The sequence below is a fragment of the Gopherus flavomarginatus genome, chromosome 1 (assembly GCF_025201925.1).
Source record: "Gopherus flavomarginatus isolate rGopFla2 chromosome 1, rGopFla2.mat.asm, whole genome shotgun sequence".
Classification (NCBI taxonomy): Eukaryota; Metazoa; Chordata; order Testudines; family Testudinidae; genus Gopherus; species Gopherus flavomarginatus.
Window position 1 is genome coordinate 158921132 of NC_066617.1, and position 20336 is coordinate 158941467.

A 20336-nucleotide genomic window follows, 5' to 3' on the forward strand; every position below is an offset into this window, starting at 1 on the left:
AAAATGCCAATTGTGATCCTGGGAGACCCTGCCTATCCCTTAATGCCGTGGCTTATGAAGCCATACACAGGGCACCTTGACAGCAGCAAGGACCAGTTCAACAACAGGCAGAGCAAGTGCAGAATGACTGTTGAGTGTGCTTTTGGCTTTTTAAAGGCCCACTGGCACTGCCTGTAAGGGAGGCTGGATCTGGCCGATGACAATATTCCTATGCTTATAGCCGCATGCTGTAAACTCCATAATATTTCTGAAGAGAAGAGTGAAAGCATCACTTGGGGCTAGACTGCTGAGGCTCAGTACCTGGAGGCTGATTTTGAAGAGCCAGAGACAAGGGCTATTAGAGAGGCGCAGTGTGAGGCCGTAAGGATCAGGGATGCCTTGAGGCAGCAATTTGAAACTGAAAGCCACTAATTTATTGCTATGCTCGGGAGTGCAGTGCTTGCAGTGCTAGGAGGTGATTATGATTGGTAGAGATGATGCACTATGAAGGTTTAAGAAAATTGCCCGTTGCTTTTCAGGGCTCTGTTTGCTTTCAATTAATAGAATAAATATTGCTTTCAAACCAACACAATTATTTTATTAAAAGGCAACAGGAAGAGAGAGACAAACAAAAAACACATCAGCACTGAGGGAAATGGGAGAAGGAAGGGTCCCAGCAGTAGGTGGGATCCCGGAAGGGTTAAAGATTTGTGTATGTCCAGGTATCATGTCCAGCTGCCTTCTTTGGAGTACAGTACAGCGGGTACTGTACTTCAGCCGGGCTAAACTGCAGAGGGACGGGTGTTGAGTGCAGTGGGTACTGGGAGTCCGCAGTGCTGAATTGTGACGGGAGGAGTGGAATGCCGTGGATACAGACTGGAGCCAGGAGGTTGATAAGAGTGTGTTGGCAGTGTGTGTGGGGGGGCGTATGGGAAAGAATTTTGCGACAGCAGCTGCAGGGGAGGGCAGATGCGGATCTGCTTGGTTTGCAGTGCTAGTATCATCTGGAGCATGTCCACTTGGCACTCCATAATGTTTAAGAGCACTCTGTGGCTTTGTTCTGGTGTGCCGCATTCTCCTTTCAGCCCCTCTTCTCACTGTCCCACCACTCCTTCACTTCTTGTTTTTCTGCCTCAGAGTGCATCATGGCCTCACGCAGAAAGTCCTCCTTAGTTCTTCGTGGCCGCTTTCTAATTCTGTGCAGCTGTTCAGCCAGCGATAACAAGGAGGGAGGCTGGGATCCGAAGGTCATATCTGTGAAATGCAACATTTTTACAGAAGCAGTATTGTTTGCAACACCCAGAACACTGATTCATTGATTTAAAACACAGCCACTGTTCACCTATCTGTCACTAACTGGCTGAGCCCAGGCAAGGTGGTGGGTTTTTTTACAGCGCTACAACTGCTCAGTTTCTGCGCACTAAGTGGCTTGGCAGTGTGTACGTCTCGGGAGTTAAAATGCAGAAAGTTGCTTTATTGCACAGAAACTTGCCAGTGTAGACAAGCCTTATCTTCTATCAGGTTCCTTAAAGGCCTAGGAAGATTGTTCCTATCTATCAGTGATCCTACTCCAGGGTGGGATTTGAACGTAGTGCTATTAGTTCTTATGGGTTCCCCAGCGTGAACCTTTAGCCTGTGGCTCATTTTTACTCCTCTCAGCAAAGGTGGCCTTTCTGATAGCCATCACCTCTGTGAGGAGAGTAGAGGAGCTACATGCCCTGGTGACAGATCCTCTATATGCTATCTTCTATAAGAACAAGGTACAGCTTAGGCCACATCCTAAATTTCTTTTCAAAATAGTATCTGATTTCCACTTCAACTAATCAGTATATTTACTCTGAGCACTGGCTTTTTATCTGGATAGAGCCTAGCCCTTTGGGTCTCTTTTGGAGGATGAATGAGCAGGCATCACAACAGTGCAATGACTTCCAAGTGCATCACCAGCTGTATTGTTATGTGCTACAAGATCAAGGACATACCTCCTGAAAATCTCTTTGTGTGCGCTCTGGTCGATTGCAGTCTCTACAGCATTTGTAGGAAACGTCTCCATCATAGACATCTGCAGAGTAGACACATGGGTCTTCAGTCTACACTTCTGCAAGATGTTCTGCAGTTACTGCTACATCAAGGAAAGAAGTGAAGCAGGGAAAGCAGTTCTGCAGTCTCTCTTCTGATGAGACTTCTAGCCCCACCTCCATTGGAAACTGCTTGTGAATCACCTAGTGTAATGGACAAACTGAAGCACTCCCATAAAAAAATGTTGCTCATCTCTTGTAACTGTTGTTCTTTGAAATGTGTTGCATATGTTCATTATAAGATTCACCTTCCCTTCTGACTGAATCAGTCTATCATCTCAAAGCCTGATATGAAGGAACAGAAGGAGGGCTCAGTCAGCTCTACCCCTTTGTCCTTGGCTTGTAGCACAAGGGACGTCATTGCACAGGCCCGGGTGACACAAGGAAAGACACTCTGGCACCAGAGCAGAAGACACCTGCACACACCTAGCACAGTGGACATGTGTAACACATCTCAAAGAACAACAGTTACAAGAAGTGAGTAACCATTTTTTGTGAGGAGCCAGAGATTTTCAATTCCTTCCCCCTTTGCCTGTTTCATAATGCAGGAATTTTTAACACAGGGACTTAGACATCCACTTTAACACCATTGGCTTATTTTCAGAAGAATGTGCAACAGTCTGTATTCAAGAAGATGCATCCTTCTACTTATCTATCTAATTCTGCAAGGTCAGTTCAGTACTGTGTGTCAACCACAATTACTCTGAATTCCTTGAGCCTCCTCCCATGTGTGACTGACCACATTTGAACGTGTTTCTCTTGCATTCATTAAGCTTCATCTGTACAATTGTGAGACTCAGAAGCCAAAAAGGATGAGATCAAATCTAAGCCTTTCCAAAACAGGGCTTCTCAAGCCTAAATTCTGGGGTTAGGTTTTCCATAAATTATGGGGGGTATGAAAGCATCCCTATTCAATTGGCATTACTTATCATAGCCTCTTTACAGGTGGCCTTGACCCTGGTCTTACTCAAATACTGCATTCTGAGTTCTTGGGGACTCAATCCTTTGCCCCTTTGAAGAGGCCACAGCATTCTCGGTACCCTGCTGCTGTTTCTAGGATTCAGTGCCTTTCTTCAACCCACACTCTTCAGTTGTGTGAGAGGAACGGGATCTGTCTAACTGTAATTCTATGGCTACAATGTAATTTAGGGCTTTTCTGCATGGGAAAAACTATTGGCTTTACTATACCAGTATAATTACACTGCTGTAGTTATGACATAAGCTAAACCAAAGAAAAACCACTGTTACTCCAAATAGGAGTGTCCACACAGGAAGTTATACTGGTATAGCCAGAGTAGTATAATTATAACAGTGTAGTAATGCTGGGAAATGTCTCCAGGTAGACAAACCCTTAGGCTGTTCAGGGGGAAAAGAATCTTCCTTCCTACAAGAACTTTCTGTCTGAAGCTGGAGGACTTGTCTTGTCTATTTTCAGGATGTCTCCAGTCATACTTCCCAATACAGCCCTTTATAACAAAATTAGTATGGGCAGAGTCATCTACTTTTATTTATATTGATTTAATTTGAAGCACTTATCTTTGGCTCTGTCTATCTTTACAGCAGTTAATTGTCAAGTTACCAAAATACACACTTGGCTGCCTATGAAGAACCAAAATAATTCTCACCTACAAAACTAATCTTGCATCAGACCTCCAGCCTTCAGCCCAAGCTTTTCCAAAAGCGAGGGGATGGGGAGGGGAGGAGGTTACAACCTGCCCAGAAAATCAGCAAGTCCGGGCTGTGATGGACTAAGGAGGGTTTCATTTTCCTAGATTGTGAACATCCAGCAACAAATTACAGAAGAAACTACTTCATGTGCTTTTCCGAAGGCCAGTGCTTGATTCTTTCTTTCTGTAATAGCTGCCTTGAGTATCATGAAAAGAACTATGAAGACAACTTTGGAATGAGGTGTAGTCCCCAGTGAAACAATGGCAGAAAGAAAAGTGACAGTCCTGTAGAGTTCATGTGTGTCCCTCCAGGCAATGATACATGCTATGTATTCTTTTTGCACTTTGAGTGCTTGCTCATATAGATTCCAGTTAGGTGTGTGCACACAGTTTGCCGGAAGGTTTTTCCCCTAGCAGCACCTGTCGGATCGGCTCTGGAGTTGAGCTTTCATGGCACCGCATATACAGTCTTGCTGACCTGCCACCTTTCCAGTTCCTTCTTACCGTCAGTGTTGGCCGGTGGAGTGTTTCGTCTCTCATCTTCAACAAGTGATCCTCTAGCATATTTTCTGTAAATAGTTAAAGTTTTTAAAAATTGTTGTAGTTAGACAGACACCTGGACTTGGGGTACTGGGGGATGTTTCCCTCCCCCGCTTCACCATCCCTCTCCTGGGCCAGGGACATGCCTCAGACCCAGGGGTTTAAGCCATGTGGTGTTTGCCAGAAGCCTATGCCAAAGAGTGACCCACACTTGGCTTGGGGGAGTCCCAGGCAGGTGCCATATCTATAGGAGCTTTTGCCCCCTCAGGATGACGGAAAAGGACCACAGACTAAAGTTGCTGCTAATGGAAAGCAGCTCTCCGCCCTCAGTCTGAGTCAAGACTCATGGATGCAGCACTGGGCTCCTCTGTGTTGGTGTGCAGCACTCCAGCTTCGGTCCGGGAGGCTCCAAGGAAGGAGTCTGGAGTTAGAGACCTTCGGCACCGGCATTCCCCGGCACAGAGCACGCACAGGATCAATTTTGGCACCACTCAGTCTTCTGTCTCAAAGACGAAGCACATAAAGACTGATAGAAGGCCCTCCGCTTCCCGTGCACAGGAATGTGAACCCAAGGGAGGGGGACCAGTGCAAGACCCCACCTCCCTCCAACTCAACAGCCGGCACCATCGACTCTGGGCCCCTGGGAGGGACTGTTGAGTCTGGTGCCACTAGAGGAGACTCAGGTGGAGGATTTGGACCTCCCTTTCATACCCGAGACTCAGGGCCGGTGCTACCATTTAGACAGCATAGGCAATCGCCTAGGGCGCCAGAATAATTGGTGGGCGCCTTTTTGCCGGAGAGGGCGGCAGGCAGCTCCGGTGGAGCTGCCGCAGTGGTGCCTGCGGGAGGGTCTGCTGGTCCCGCGGCTCCGGTGGAGCTGCTGCAGTGGTGCCTGCGGAGGGTTCGCTGGTCCCATGACTCCGGTGGAGCTGCCGCAGTGGTGCCTGCGGACGGTCGGCTGCTCGCGCGGCTCCGGTGGACCTCCTGCAGGCACCACTGCGGCAGGTCCACCGGAGCAGTGGGACCAGCACGCGGGGTGGCAAAATTGCCGTCCGCCTAGGGCGCTCAAACCCCTAGCGCCGGTCTTGCCGAGACTTATGAGGCTGCGTGGGACCTGATAACGTTTTGAGTCATCCCCACTCTCCAGACCATGGTGTCACAGCACCGATCCTGAGTCCCCAAATGACTCAGAGGCCACTGGTGAAGTCCAGGGGCAAGCAGGCTATGACTTAGCAATGATCTACGTTGCCCCGGCACCAACAAACATGGTGCCACTATGGTCCCTGCGCTCGGACTCATCGGAGTCCGCATCAGACACTGACTCGTGTCACGGAGAAGCTGACACCGTAGCCGCCGGCACTCCCAGTCAAAGGGGATGATCTAAACTTTTTCCCCAGTACTGTGGCCACCACAATGGTAGGTACCAGCTCAGTTGCCGACCCAGTGGCCCTTCTGGACCCCATGGGCTTGCCAACAGTCTCAGAGGTCCGCCTTAGTATGCTTCTTTTTGGTCACATCTGAGAGAAGGACTGCGTTCAGAGCCAGAGATTTCTACCAGGCATCAGCCACTGCTGCCACCACCAGCACCATGACTGGTGATGTGCCGGGCACTGAAAACACACCCAGCACCATGGGTACACTCAGTACCATGGACGGTGCTGCTCTGGTACCGGGGCCAGCACCAAAATAGAATCCAACTTGGGTGTGGAGCCGCAGCTTTTTGAGCCGGATGGGCAGGAGGGCCCCTCCCATATTCCAGGATCATCCTCCTCATCTCCAGATGAGACAGTGGTAGGAACATCCTCGGGGTCTCCCCTTCCTAACAGCAGAGCCCACCTTGAACTTCTAAGGTTGGTCACCTAGAACCTCAGGGTTCAGATGGAGGGGTCACTGAGGTGTCAGAACCAATGGTAGACATTTTATCCCCAGCAGGACCCACCAGGGTGGCCCTTCCCCTGATAAAGACCATTCAGGAGAACACACAAACCTGTGACAAATACCATCCTCTCTGGCTCCTACAGCTAAGAGAGTCGAGAGAAAGTACTTTGTGCCCTCCAAGGGCGATGGATGCTTGTTTATCCAGCTGCCGGACTTGGTAGTGGTGACTGTTAATGCAAGGGAAAGGCAAGGGCAGCAAGGACTTACTCCTCGAGCTTAGGAAGGAAAGAAGCTGGATCTCTTTGGGAGGAAGATATACTCCATCGGAGGGCTCCAGCTTCGGATGGCTAACCAGCAGGCGATCCTTAGCCAACCTAACGTCAAGTCATGGGACGCAATGTCCAAATTCTCAGACCTTGTCCCACCAGATAAGCCGGAATTCTCAACTCTCATGGATGAGGGCAAGATGGCCGCCAAGACATCACTACAAGGGGCATTAGACTTAGCGGATTCTGCAACATGGACAATGTCTTTGGGCATCGCAATGCACCGTTGCTCATGGCTGCAGGCCTTGGGCCTTCCTGGGGAGGTCCAACAGACAATTCAGTACTTACCGTTCGAGAGAGTCACATTATTTTAGGAGAAAACGGACTGAAGACTCCACAGTCTGAAAGACTCCCAATTCACTGTAAGATTGCTGGCTCTGCACACACCTGCCACCCGGTGTAGACAATCTAGGCCTCAACCCACGACACAACTATACCAGGGACAGTTTAGGCAGGACCAGAACTGTAGGCATCCCAAAAACCAGAACCACTGTTGTTTGGGGACTGGGGTTGGCGTCATCCAGGTAGCCACCAAGCCCTAGGCAGACGTTTTGAGGATGCGCCCAAGGGAATTATACCAGCCTCTCAACTGGATCCTTCTTTCCTGTTTTCAGAACATCTATCCCATTTCTACCGAGCATGGTCTCAAATCACCTCAAATCATTGGGTCCTCTGCATGGTAGAGATGGGATAGTCTCTCTCCAATTTTCCTCTCCCTCCCCTCTTCCCCTTCTCTCTTCAGAGACCCCTCTCACAAGCAACTTCTGATCCAGGAGGTACAAACCCTCCTATTGGCAGGGGTTGTGGAGGAGGTTCTGCCAGAGCTCAGGGGAAAGAGGTTTTATTCCTGGTATTTCCTAATATTGAAAGTAAAAGGGAGCCTCAGACCCATCTTGGACCTGTGCAATCTCAGCAGGTTCATGAGGAAACTAAAGTTTTGAATGGTCTCTCTGACCACACATCAGCACAAAAAGTTTGACAGATTAATTTCTGTTGGTGAAGATCTGGACATCTTTGAATTAGTGTCTTAAAACTGTTGTGTGAGGATATTCTGACAAAATTTAGACCTGTTTGGCTGGGGGGAGGGGTGGGACGGGACACTTCAGCATGTAAGAACCTTGCCCTTGAAAACAGCTATACTATAAATGTTGGACTATTTTCAGATGCAAGTGACTTTTCAGGTTTCCTCTGTTCAGTAATACCTAGGGATGCAAGACTTACATCCCCTGGTGTCTCTGAACAGCATAAATGGTGATGGTGTTGAGTCTCTGACTGGATCCTTCTGCTATCCATTTTTAAGTTGTACTATATACCTTCTAGATCAGAGTTCGGCAACCTTTCAGAAGTGGTGTGCCGAGTTTTCATTTATTTGCTCTGATTTAAGGTTTTGGGTGCCAGTCATACATTTTAACGTTTTTAGAAGGTCTCTTTCTATTAGTCTATAATATATAACTAAACTATTGTTGTATGTAAAGTAAATAAGGTTTTAAAAATGTTTAAGAAGCTTCATTTAAAATTAAATTAAAATGCAGAGTCCCCGGACCGGTGGCCAGGACCCGGGCAGTGTGAGTGCCACTGAAAATCAGCTTGCGTGCCGCCATCGGCACCCGTGCCATAGGTTGCCTACCCCTGTTCTAGGTGCTACCTCCATATCTCCTTCTAATGGGTCAGTTGAAATTCTTATGATTCTGAGCATTCTGATTCAGTTTAGGAGTTGTTTCCAATACATTTCGTAATCTCCAAATGTGAGCCTGCACAAAGGCCTCTTTAGTCATGTATCTGTCTAGATGTTGTCTAGCCTCTTCTCCAGATGGTTGGCTCATCCATGGGAAACTGCAGTCAACTATGTTGGATATTCTTGGATATCATAGATGGATGGTGAATGGAGAGCAGAATGCCTTTTATGTTGCTTCATTTGTTGCAATAGCTGAGAATCTTCCTTGATCAATTTCAGGAGCAAAATTTCTCATGGCATGTGCCACTGTAAACTGAAATCAGAAGTAGAACTTCAAAACTTTTCTGAATCAAAGCTCTGGGATCTATGGTGGCCTTCATTTAGTACCTTGGTCTGGGTCTGAGAACATTAGGTGCTCACAGGGCTGGTGCAAGGAAGTTTCGTGCACTAGGCAAAACTTCCACCTTGCGCCACACCCACCCCAGGCTAACCCCACCCCCCTGCAGCAGCTAACCACGCCCACTCACCCCCCACCAGGGGAGGCCCCCCCCGTGGCAGCTAACCCAGCCCCCCTTGGGGAGCCTGCTGCCCCCCCTTCCCGGGGAGCCGCCCTTCCCCGCGCCCCTCAGCAGCTACCCCCCAGCAGCAGTTAACCCTGCCTGGGGAGACGACCCCCCCCACCCCACCTCCCCGTGGAAGCTAACATCGCCTGGGGAGACAACCACCCCACCCCCACAGAAGCTAACAGTGCCTGAGGAGCCTGCCCCAGCTCTCTTCCACTCCGCGTCCTCCACTGAGCATGCCGGCGTCGCTCTAATTCTCCTCTCCTCCCAGGCTTACAACACCAAGTGGAGGAAACTTAGAGCTGGGGCTGTGCGCTCAGCGGAGGAGGCAGAGTGGAGGTGATCTGGGGTGAGGAGCGGTTCCCCTGTGCACCCCGCCGACCCCACCCCCCTCCGTTACTGCAGGTGGCTGCCTAGTTTGCCTAAGTAGTTGCACTGGCCTTGGGCACTCCTTATCTAATGATTGTCATCAACATCCCAAGATTTTGGCTGCTGGTTGAGACTGCTGCCAAGAGTCAAAATATTCTTTAGACAGTGAATGGTAGGACAAAAACAGATTAAAAGTAGATCTCCCTAGAATCACAAGAATGGGTAGTATGGACATCTACCTCTGCAGAAAAAAACATATAGTTTTATCGGGAGATTAAATGTTAATGACAGAGTAGACAAAAGTAATTTAGAAAGCACCGTTGTGCTTGCAAAGACCTAAATCAGACAGTGCAGCCACAACAGGTCTTGCAGTTGATTTGTGAGAAGTGGCAAGACCTGTCAGTTGGGCACTCAGTCATTAGTTACTTTGCAAAATTTTAGCTCAGGATCCCTGCAGAAGATATAGGAATAGTAGTTCTAGAAGCCGTACTAAATAAAACAAAGTTTAAAACTGTTTATCCTCTGAAACAGAAAAAATGTAGAGCGTTTCCCTGCCCTGGGCCCATATTCCACTGCGTGTGGGACTGGGACTGCCCCTTATTTAATCAAAAATTCAGAAATGTTCATGGGACCAAATGGGTTTGGCCGAGTCATCTGTGTTCTTGGGTTGGATTGCAGATGGTTGGAGATAGGCAAAGTTGTAGATGAGTTAGCATTTTGGCATCAAGTATCAGTTCTTGCCATTTACGCTATTTAACAGTTTTATCAATGACTTGGAAGAAAACATGAAATCATCATTGATAAAGTTTGCAGGAGTGGTAAATACGAAAGAGCACAGGCCACTGACACAGAGCAATCATTTGGTCAAGCTGGTCGCAAGCAAAAATAATAATTGTAATATGTCCAAATGAGAAGTTACTCACTAAAAAATGAGGAACAAAAAATGCAGGCCATATTGACAGGATGAGGGACTCTATCCCGTGAAGCAGGGACTCTGAAAAAGATTTGAAGCTCATGGAGGATAATCAGATGAACATAAGCCCCCAGTGCAGCACTGTGATTTAAAGGGCTAATGTAATTCCTGGAAGTATAAACGGGAATATTGAATAGGAATAGGGCACTTGTATTACCTCTGTATTTGGCAGTGGTGCAACCACTATTGGAATACTGTGTCCAGTTCTGTTGTCCACAATTCAGAAAGGTTGCTGATAAATTGGACAGGGTTCAAAGAAGAGCCATGAGAATGATTAAATGTCTTCTAGTGAAGACTCAAGAAGCTCACACTGTTTAGCATAACAAAGAGAAGTTTAAAAGGTGATTGCCATAGAATCTGTAAATGCCAACATAGGGAATAAATATTTGATAATAAAGGACTCTTCCACCTTGCAGACAAAAGTATAACAAGATCCAGTGGCTGAAGTTGAATCCAGACAAAGTCAGACTAAAAATAAGACACACATTTTTTAATAGAGTAAATAATCATTGGAAAACATTACCAAAGATTATGGTGAATTCTGCATCACTGGTGACTTTTTAAAAATTAAGATGGGATGTTTTTTCTAGTTTAAACAGGAATTCAGGGAGGTCCTGTGGTCTATGCTGTGTACAGGAGGTCAGACTTGATTATCATAATGGTATCTGTGATTTCTGAAAGGGTGGGAAATTGTTCGGAGCAGGGTAGGGGTATTGGATAAGCATTAATAACTATAGGTAACAGCATAAATAGGAATTTGTTAAGAAAGGTAACAAATGTTACCAAAATAGGAAAGGATTAAGTCATAGGAAAGATCTAAATCATTTTAGGAAAGAATTAGTTTAATAAAACTATGTTGGAAATAAAAACCATTTAAAGCGGAGTAGAGTGGAAAAGAAATCTATCTATTGTATGTACCATGTTGAATAAAGGTTACAAACCCTTAATCATAAAGTAAATATAAAAAGATAATTTATTATAAAGATAAATAAGTAAAATAGGCAAGGGGAATGAAGGAAGATATTTTTAAAACATTGCAAACTTGGCTTAAGTATTCTTGTTTTACATACCACACTCTGCCATGCTCTCCAGTTTTGGTCTTTGTGTCATCTACGTCGATTACAAGGTCTTTGGGGCTGGGACCTGTTGTCTTGGGTATTTCTAATGCATTTAACGCAATCTCTAGACAGCAATGGCCATGTGGGTCTCAGAATTGGAACTATTTTAAACTTCTTAGCGCTGCATACACTACACTCGGGTCCCTGTACATGGATAAACTCCACTTAAAATTATATTACCCACAGACTTTTACTGTACAGTCCTTATTCTTGATCTTTTCCTGTGATCTGATAGAGACGGTACCACCATCCCATTATGCCACCTTGCCTTCGTTGAGGAGAGCACATAAACCCAGTAAACCTAGTTTTATTTAAAGACATCTCATCTATGTAAACTCAGTATAATATCACTAAGTACTGTATGGACATGGATAGGGACTGTAGGTTTGCATCCATATGTCGGAGATTCTTGAAAGTGTTTAACTGAACATTTCCTTCCTGCAGGTGCCAGTCCTCCCCAACCACCCATCCCCCACCCCCATTGACATGTATGTAGTTATAAGTAAGGCTATGTTTTAGTCACAGGTATTTTTAGTACAAATCATGGACTGGTCACAGGCCATGAAGTTTTGTTTTCTACCCGTGACCTGTCTATGGATTGTTCTATATACCTCTGACTAAATCTCGTGTACTCTGGGGGGGAGGCTGGAATCCCAGGTGCTTGGGCGAGTGGTGGCCTGGTGGTACTGTGGGGGAGAGGTGGTAGGGCTGGCAGGCTCCCTACTTGGTTCCACACAGCTCCCCAGAAGCAGCCAGCATGTCCCTTGGCTCCTAGGCAGTGGTGTGGCCAGGGGTCTCTGCCCGAGCGCCAGCTCTGCAGCCGCAAGCAGCATGGGCCCTCTTTTTGAGCCATTCCCCGAGAAGTCTGAAAGATGGCTCACATGGTTACGTATGAAGCTGGCCTTTGCACTGATGAAGGTTTTGGTCACTGGCCCATTCCTGCTCTGAGAAACACACAAATGCCGGAGACAGTCTCAGCTTTTATTTTTAAAAGCCTTGTTCTTTTCACCATTGTAAATCAGTTGCTAGGGTTGAAAGCTTCTCTTCAGTATTTCCTGAGAATCACAGCTTATTTACAAAAACAATGAGGAGTCCGGTGGCACCTTAAAGACTAACAGATTTTTTTGGCATAAGCTTTCATGGGTAAAAAACCACTTCTTCAGATACTTGGAGTGAAAATTACAGATGCAGGCATTATATAATGACACATGAAGAGAAGGGAGTTACCTCACAAATGGAGAACCAGTGTTGACAGGGCCATTTCGATCCGGGTGGATATAGTCCACTCCCAATAATTGATGAGGAGGTGTCAGTTCCAGGAGAGGCAAAGCAGCTGTTGTAATGAGCCAGCCACTGCCAGTCCCTATTCAAGCCCAAATTAATGGTGTTAAATTAGCAAATGAATTTTAGTTCTGCTGTTTCTCTTTGAAGTCTGTTTCTGAAGGTTTTTTTGTTTAAGTATAGCTACTTTTAAATCTGTTTATAGACTGTCCAGGGAGATTGAAGTGTTCTCCTACTGGCTTTTGTATTTCACCATTCCTGATGTCCGATTAGTGCCCATTTATTCTTTTATGTAGGTACTGTCCAGTTTGGCTAATGTACATGACAGAGGGGCATTGCTGGCACATGATGACATATATCACATTAGTAGATGTGCAGATGAATGAGCCCCTGATGGTGTGGCTCATGCGGTTGGGTCCTCTGACGGTGTCGCTGGAGTAGATATGGGGACAGAGTAGGCAACGAGGTTTGCTACAGGGATTGGTTCCTGGGTTAGTGTTTCTGTGGTGTGATGTGTAGTTGCTGGTGAGTATTTGCTTCAGGTTGGGGGGCTGTCCGTAAGCAAGGACTGGCCTGCCTTCCAAGGTCTGTGAGAGTGAGGGATCATTTTCCAGAATAGGTTGTAGATCGTTGATAATGTGCTGGAGAGGTTTTAGCTGGGGGCTGTATGTGATGGCCAGTGGTGTTCTGATATTTTCCTTGTTGGGCCTGTCCTTTTAGTAGGTGACTTCTGGGTATCCGTCTCGCTCTGTTTCCTCACTTCCCCAGGTGGTTATTGTAGTTTTAAGAATGCTTGATAAAGATCTTGTAGGTGTTTGCCTCTGTCTGAGGGATTGGAGTAACTTCAATTGTATCTTATGGTTTTTTACCCACGAAATCTTACGCCCAAATAAATCTGTTAGTCTTTAAGGTGCCACCGGACTCCTTGTTGTTTTTGTGGATACAGACTTACATGGCTACCCCTTATACTTGACAGGTTATTTACAGTCCCTTAAGCTGTCGAAGGCTAATCACTAGGGTGTATGTAAACCATAGTCACAGCTCTCTTGATTTCTGCATGGACCCTTGATCATTTTATTGGTGTGGGGACTCTGCTGTCACTGGAAGCACCTTCCCAGCCAGCTGCCTACAGCAGAGCTAGCTTCTCTACTGAGCTACCAGTGTGACTTCTGGCCATGAGGGTAGCAGAGTAGCATGAGAGGTATGGGCTTTGTTCCTTTAGTCAAATCATTTCACCTGACTGCTGTACTTCTGTCTCTATAAAGTGGAGATAATTCTTTCTACCACACAGAACTGTTGTGAGGATGGCTGATGTTTATATGGGTTATAGATAAGACTATGATTTAATTGTGGGTATTTTTAGAACAAATCATGGACAGGGCACGGGCAGTAAACAAAAATTCATGGTCCGTGACCTGTTCATGACTTCTATTAAAAATACCTGTGATTAAATCTGGGGGGGCACTGGGGTTTCGGGGGGGGACGCGTAATTGAGGGAGCACCCAGGGCCAGCAGCACCAGCTGACAGGGACCACGGCTGCTCCAGCCGGCCAGCGGGATCGCTACCCGGACCAGCAGACCACGGCTACTCCAGTCAGCTGGGGACCACTGCCTAGGGCTGCCGGAGCAGCGGCTGGTTTGGCTGTCCTGAGGGCCAGCTACTTGAGCAGCCCTGAGGTCAGCCACACTGGCCTTTGCAAAACTCACGGAGATCGTGGGAAGTCATGGAATCCATGACTTCGGCGGCTTCCATGACAGACACAAAGCCCTAGTTATAGGTGGTAAAATTCACCAGAATGTGCACACTATCTTTTGGCATGTGGTGTTATTTATAGTTGTGATAACCTTAGTCCCAGATTTGGACCTTAGCGTCCAAAATATGGGGGTTAGCATGAAAACCTCCAAGCTTAGTTACCAGCTTGGACCTGGTACCTGCTGCCACCACCCAAAAAATTAGAGTGTTTTGGGGCACTCTGGTCCCCCTGAAAAACCTTCCCTGGGGACCCCAAGACCCAAATCCCTTGAGTCTCACAACAAAGGGAAATAATCCTTTTTCCCTTCCCCCCTCCAGGTGCTCCTGGAGAGATACACAGACACAAGCTCTGTGAACCCAAACAGAGTGAATCTCCCTCTCTGTTCCCAATCCTGGAAACAAAAAGTACTTTCCTATTCCCCCAGAGGGAATGCAAAAATCAGGCTAGCAATCCAACACACAGATCTCCCCGATTCCTTCCTCCCACCAATTCCCTGGTGAGTACAGACTCAATTTCCCTGAAGTAAAGAAAAACTCCAACAGGTCTTAAAAGAAAGCTTTATATAAAAAGAAAGAAAAATAAGTACAAATGTTCTCTCTGTATAGATGATACAACACAGGGTCAATTGCTTAAAAGAATATTGAATAAACAGCCTTATTCAAAAAGAATACAAATCAAAGCACTCCAGCACTTATATTCATGCAAATACCAAAGAAAAGAAACCATAGAACTTACTATCTGATCTCTTTGTCCTTACACTTAGAAACAGAAAATAAGAAAGTAGAACTACTTCTCCAAAGCTCAGAGAAAGCAGGCAGCCAGAAAACAAAGACCTTAGACACTCAATTCCCTCCACCCAAAGTTGAAAAAATCCGGTTTCCTGATTGGTCCTCTGGTCAGGTGCTTCAGGTGAAAGAGACATTAACCCTTAGCTATCTGTTTATGACAATAGTCACCCTGGTTTTTCTGGTGTCTTGGGATAACTGTCCCTTGCAAGACTTTCACACCTGAAGTCAATTTTCTCACATAAAACAGTAGTCTATTAAATTTGGGTGTGCTCCAAAGAGTAATTTCATTAACTGCCCCTAGAATCTTCAGGCCAATGGTGTGATGATGATGGATGAGAGTTATTTTGGTAGTGGAAATGAAAAATGAAAAGAGTACAAGAGAACAAGTTCTGTTTTTGAAGGGGATTGTCTTCCTTCCCAGCAAAATAGTAGTAGGCACAGGTTATGGTCTATTCTCATACCTCTAAGATGCCCTCTGATTTTCACATAATTTATGAAGCAGTGTTTTTCCTTCCCTGTGAGCAAGCCTCAAAGAACATAAGTGCAGCCACACTGACTCAGACCAATGATCTATCTGCCTCAGTATCCTGTCTTCCAGTAGTGGCCAGTTGCGCAGATGCTTCAGAGGGAATGAACAGAACAGGGCAATTTCTAGTGATCATCCCCTGTTTTCCAGTTCCAGCTTCTGGCAGTTGGAGGTTTAGGGACACCCGGAGCATGGGATTGTATCCATGACCATCTCAGCTAATAATCATTGATGGACCTATCCTCCATGAATGTATCTATTTATAAGTTTATAATTAGTTTATATAACTGGAGAAGATAGTTACCACTTAAGATGAACTGCATCCAGGAATCTTGTATTGCTGGGATTGAGCCCTCCTGATATTTCTCCAAGCTTATTGACGCAGCCTGGTTTTCATTTTGGAGCTGTGCAGGGCAGTAATCTGGCCATCTGTATAAACATTCGGGAGGCATTATAGACTAGGTTGGTGGATGCTGTCTTTAGGAATGTGTTCTTCACATAGTACAGTGGAGAACTAATACCAGGAAGAAGGATTTGCCAAAGTACTGTATTATTATAAACCTATTTTCTTACTAGCTTTTATCTCTCTATGTTTGCACATTTAAATAGTTTGGTAATGACTGAGCCGGAACTTGGGACCTTTTGTGTTAGCTGCAGGCCAGCCTTGTTCTTTTCCCCTCAGTCTGAGCTTAAGGTCAAATAGCACAGTCTCATGTGAGAGCTTTTCTCTCTCCTCTTGCTGGTACTAACTATCTCTCTCTATTGCTACTACCTTTCCTTCCCGCTGTTGCTATCCTCACTTTTTTCCCCAGGATTTATGCAGATTCTGTTCTGCTTCTACAGCTTCCAAAATTCATGATCAGACTATAGTTTTGAGGGGAGATTATCAAACAGATTATTCATTCTGTTCTTTCTCATTCTAATTGATATAAAAATGTTTGTGGGACGTAAATAATTTTGTTCTATTTTTTTGTATTCTTTTGTCATTAATCTTACGAATTGGCCTACAGGAAGGTGGCCAAGGAAAGTATGGGCCCCTTACTGAATGGGGGAGGCAACCTAGTGACAGAGGATGTGGAAAAAGCTAATATACTCAGTGCTTTTTTTGCCTCTGTCTTCACGAACAAAGTGAGCTCCCAGACTACTGCACTGGGCAGCACAATATGAGGAAGAGGTGACTAGCCCTTTGTGGAGAAAGAAGTGGTTTAGGACTATTTAGAAAAGCTAGACAAGCACGAGTCCGTGGGGCCGGATGCACTGCATCCGAGAGTGCTAAAGGAGTTGGCGGATATGATTGCAGAACCGTTGGCCATTATCTTTGAAAACTCATGGCGATTGGGCAAAGTCCCGGATGACTGGAAAAAGGCTAATGTAGTGCCCATCTTTAAAAAAGAGGAGGAGGATCTGGAGAATTACAGGCCAGTCAGCCTCCCCTCAGTCCCTGGAAAAATCATGGAGCAAGTCCTCAAAGAATCAATTCTGAAGCACTTAGAAGAGAGGAAAGTGATCAGGAAGTTAAAATAGTATGGGCTGGATGAATGGACTATAAGGTAGATAGAAAGCTGACTAGATCATCGGGCTCAACTGGTAGTGATCAATGGCTCCATGTCTAGTTGGCAGCTGGTATCAAGCGGCATGTCCCAAGGGTCGGTCCTGGGGCCGGTTTTGTTCAATATCTTCTTTAATGATCTGGAGGATGGTGTGGATTGCACCCTCAGCAAGTTTGCAGATGACACTAAACCATTGCCCCTTACACACAGAGTAGGATGGCCTGAACTTGCCAGTAAAACTTTAGTGGTTTTTTACTTATTTTTAATGCAGTTATTTTCACTGTTAGACTAAAAAACACGGGCAAAATAACTTTGGAAATATGGCACAGCCATAACACAGATTGTGAAAAATGGGAGAGGGGAACTTTTGAAGAATTATGAAAAACTACATTGTTTTGGGAGAAATCATCAGTCTCCGTTACATCTGTGTAGACAAGAGAGACTCCAACCACAGGAAGTTTAGCAGAGTTTGCCGTTTTAACTTAACACAAACATAGAATATCAGGGTTGGAAGGGACCTTAAGAGGTTATCTAGTCCAGCCCCCTGCTCGAAGCAGGACCAATCCCCAGACAGATTTTTGCCCTGATCCCTAAATGGCGCCCTCAAGGATTGAACTCACAACCCTGGGTTTAGCAGGCCAATGCTCTCAAACCACTGAGCTATCCCTTCCCTCCATATATTGCCTCTATATAGATCCGTGGTATGCCCAGATCTTGAATATTGCATGAAGATGTGGTCGACCCATCTCAAAAAAGTTATATTGGAGTTGGGAAAAGGTACAGAAGAGGACAACAAAAATGATTAAGGGTATGGAATAGCTTACATATGAGGAGAGATGAATAAGACTGGGACTTTTCAGCTTGGAAAAGAGACAACTAAGGGGGATATGATAGAGGTTTATAAAATCATGACTATTGTGGAGAAAGTATATTAGGAAGTGTTATTTACTCCTTTTCATAACACAAGAACTAGGGTCACTAAATTAATTTAAGAGGCAACAGGTTTAAAACAAACAAAAGGAAGTATTTCTTTGCACAATGCACAACCTGTGGAACTCTTTGCCAGAGGATGCAATGAAGGCCAAGACTAGATGAGTCAAAAAAGAACTTGATGAGTCCATCAGTGGCTGTTAGCCAGGATGGGCAGGGATGCAAAACCATGCTCTGAAATGTCCCTAGACGCTGTTTGCCAGAAGCCGAGAATGGGCGACAGGGGATGGATCACTTGAGGATTGCCTGTTTTGTTCATTCTCTCTGAAACACCTGGTATTGGTCACTGTCAGAAGACAGAGTATTAGGCTAAATGGGCCATTGGTCTGACCCAATATGGCCATTCTTATGTTCTTATGCAATAGCAACATAGTTATTTTTAATAAGCCTCTGCTCTCCTGAGTGTCACAGCATGCTTACAGTTGCCAGAATCTGCATGCAAAACACATAGTGGCTGATGGCATGAAATAATGTCTTGTAATACATATGAGGATAGACAAGCACATTGGGGTAACATTGTCAAGTCTCAGATTCGGTGCTTAATTATACAGAGAAAAGAGAGTTCCATGTTGTGCATGAAAAAAGGTCTGTTATGTCAGTGACTGAAAGTCAGACTAGCCATTTGGTTAAAACAATACATTGCCAGTACCCCATGTGGTCTAGTTTGAGAGCTGAATGCTGATGGAGTAAAGCAAGATGTGTGTCCGTCCTAAGCCCCATCTGTTCTCTTTCTTCCCACTCTCACTGTAGAAAGATTTTAAAATTCAGCCAGGTCATGAGCACTGTTAACCAACTGCAGCTAGTTTAAATTAAGATTAAAAGTGAATATGCTGCTTGTGAACAAAGACTTCACATAAGTTCTCTCTTAATTCACCTTCTGAGGAATGGAACAGTGTGTCATATTAGTGACGTTTAACTTGGCAATGGTTTTTGAAAGGTCTAAAATGATTGCCAGTCTCTGGAAAGTGGTTAGTAAAATGCACATTGATCACAGTGTATATTAGGAAGAAGGGACCATTTGGAAGAGGCAGCAGACTTGGTTTTCCTATTTAGCCATGGAAGTTTATTAGCATTTGAATATCGACAACAGACTTGAAGAAAGGACGAACTAGCATTGTATTCAAGCTTTTTGATATAGTATAGAGTCATTGGGGAGTGGAGGGAAAAAACTGTATGGCTATTCAGGTGAATCTACGTGTCCATTCTACACAAGAATTTTCACGGGATTTGTAACTCAGCCATAAAAAATGTGATCGTGGCTGAAACTCTGGCAAGCGAGGTCTCAGCCTGAAAATGGTTGTTTTGGGAAATTTAGTTTTTGAGTTATGCAAGTGCAAATTCTGCTTGAGATATGTTATATGTAAAGACTTTTTTTTGCATTTGTTTATCTCCAAAACACATTCATTTTTTGAAAATGAAATGTACTAGTCTGTCCCTACTGTGGACATCTCCCCTTGAAAAAAGGAGTCATTTCATTTTATAAAAATGAATTGCTGCGCAGGTGGGGTAGTATTTGGTCACTTTAAAAGTTCCTGTCAGTGGTTTGTTTTTTGGTTTTTTTTCTTTTTTTTTTTCTTTTTGTTTTTGTTTGTGGCCTTGCTGTGCATTTTGCCCAGCCATATTTAGTCTGCATACTAAATGTTAGTCTCCCCAACTATATTTACTTTGTGAACTTAGCTTTTTTTTCCCTTCACCCAGATGTATTGTAAATTGAAGTAGATTTTACTCTGACGGGCCGGATTTTAGTCCGTGCACTAAATTTTAGTCCGCAGACTAAAAAATAATCCGCGGATTATTTACTAAATCAATTCCCTCACTGAAAACTACATTAAGAATGTTTAACTGTCTCACCAGAACATAAAAGTGAGGGAGTTCACAGCTAATGGTGAGTCACGTCCGTTCTCTAGGCACTTAGGCACAATAGAGCACTGACACCATCCCAGCTTTCAGGATGCGCCCCATTGTGCTTAAGTGTTGGCATACATATTGTTGTGCACTTCACCTCTAACTGTGACTGTCCCTTGCTCTTAATGTTTAATGTTGTACCCTTTTGTGTAGTTCTTGGTGGGTGAATTAGTCAGAATTTCAGGTGGAACTGTGTTGAATTACTATACCTAAAAGATGCAGGTTTTTGCTTTAAGTAATGGGTGCAAGGGTATGAGGGGGAAGATCCCACAATAAAGTGAGAAAACTAAGTCCATACCCTCACTCCTGAGGAGACATGTCCAGTTCCTGAAGAATCCTAAAGAGGATAACATCATCAAAACAAATCCATTGGTGGGGA

At 45.0% G+C, this 20336-nt stretch overlaps 1 protein-coding gene across 4 annotated transcripts in view; it reads left to right on the forward strand.

Moving 5' to 3' along the window:
• The window catches only part of GSK3B (glycogen synthase kinase 3 beta), a 256101-nt gene that overhangs the window by 211909 nt on the left and 23856 nt on the right, over window positions 1-20336 (forward strand). The window lies entirely within an intron of this gene.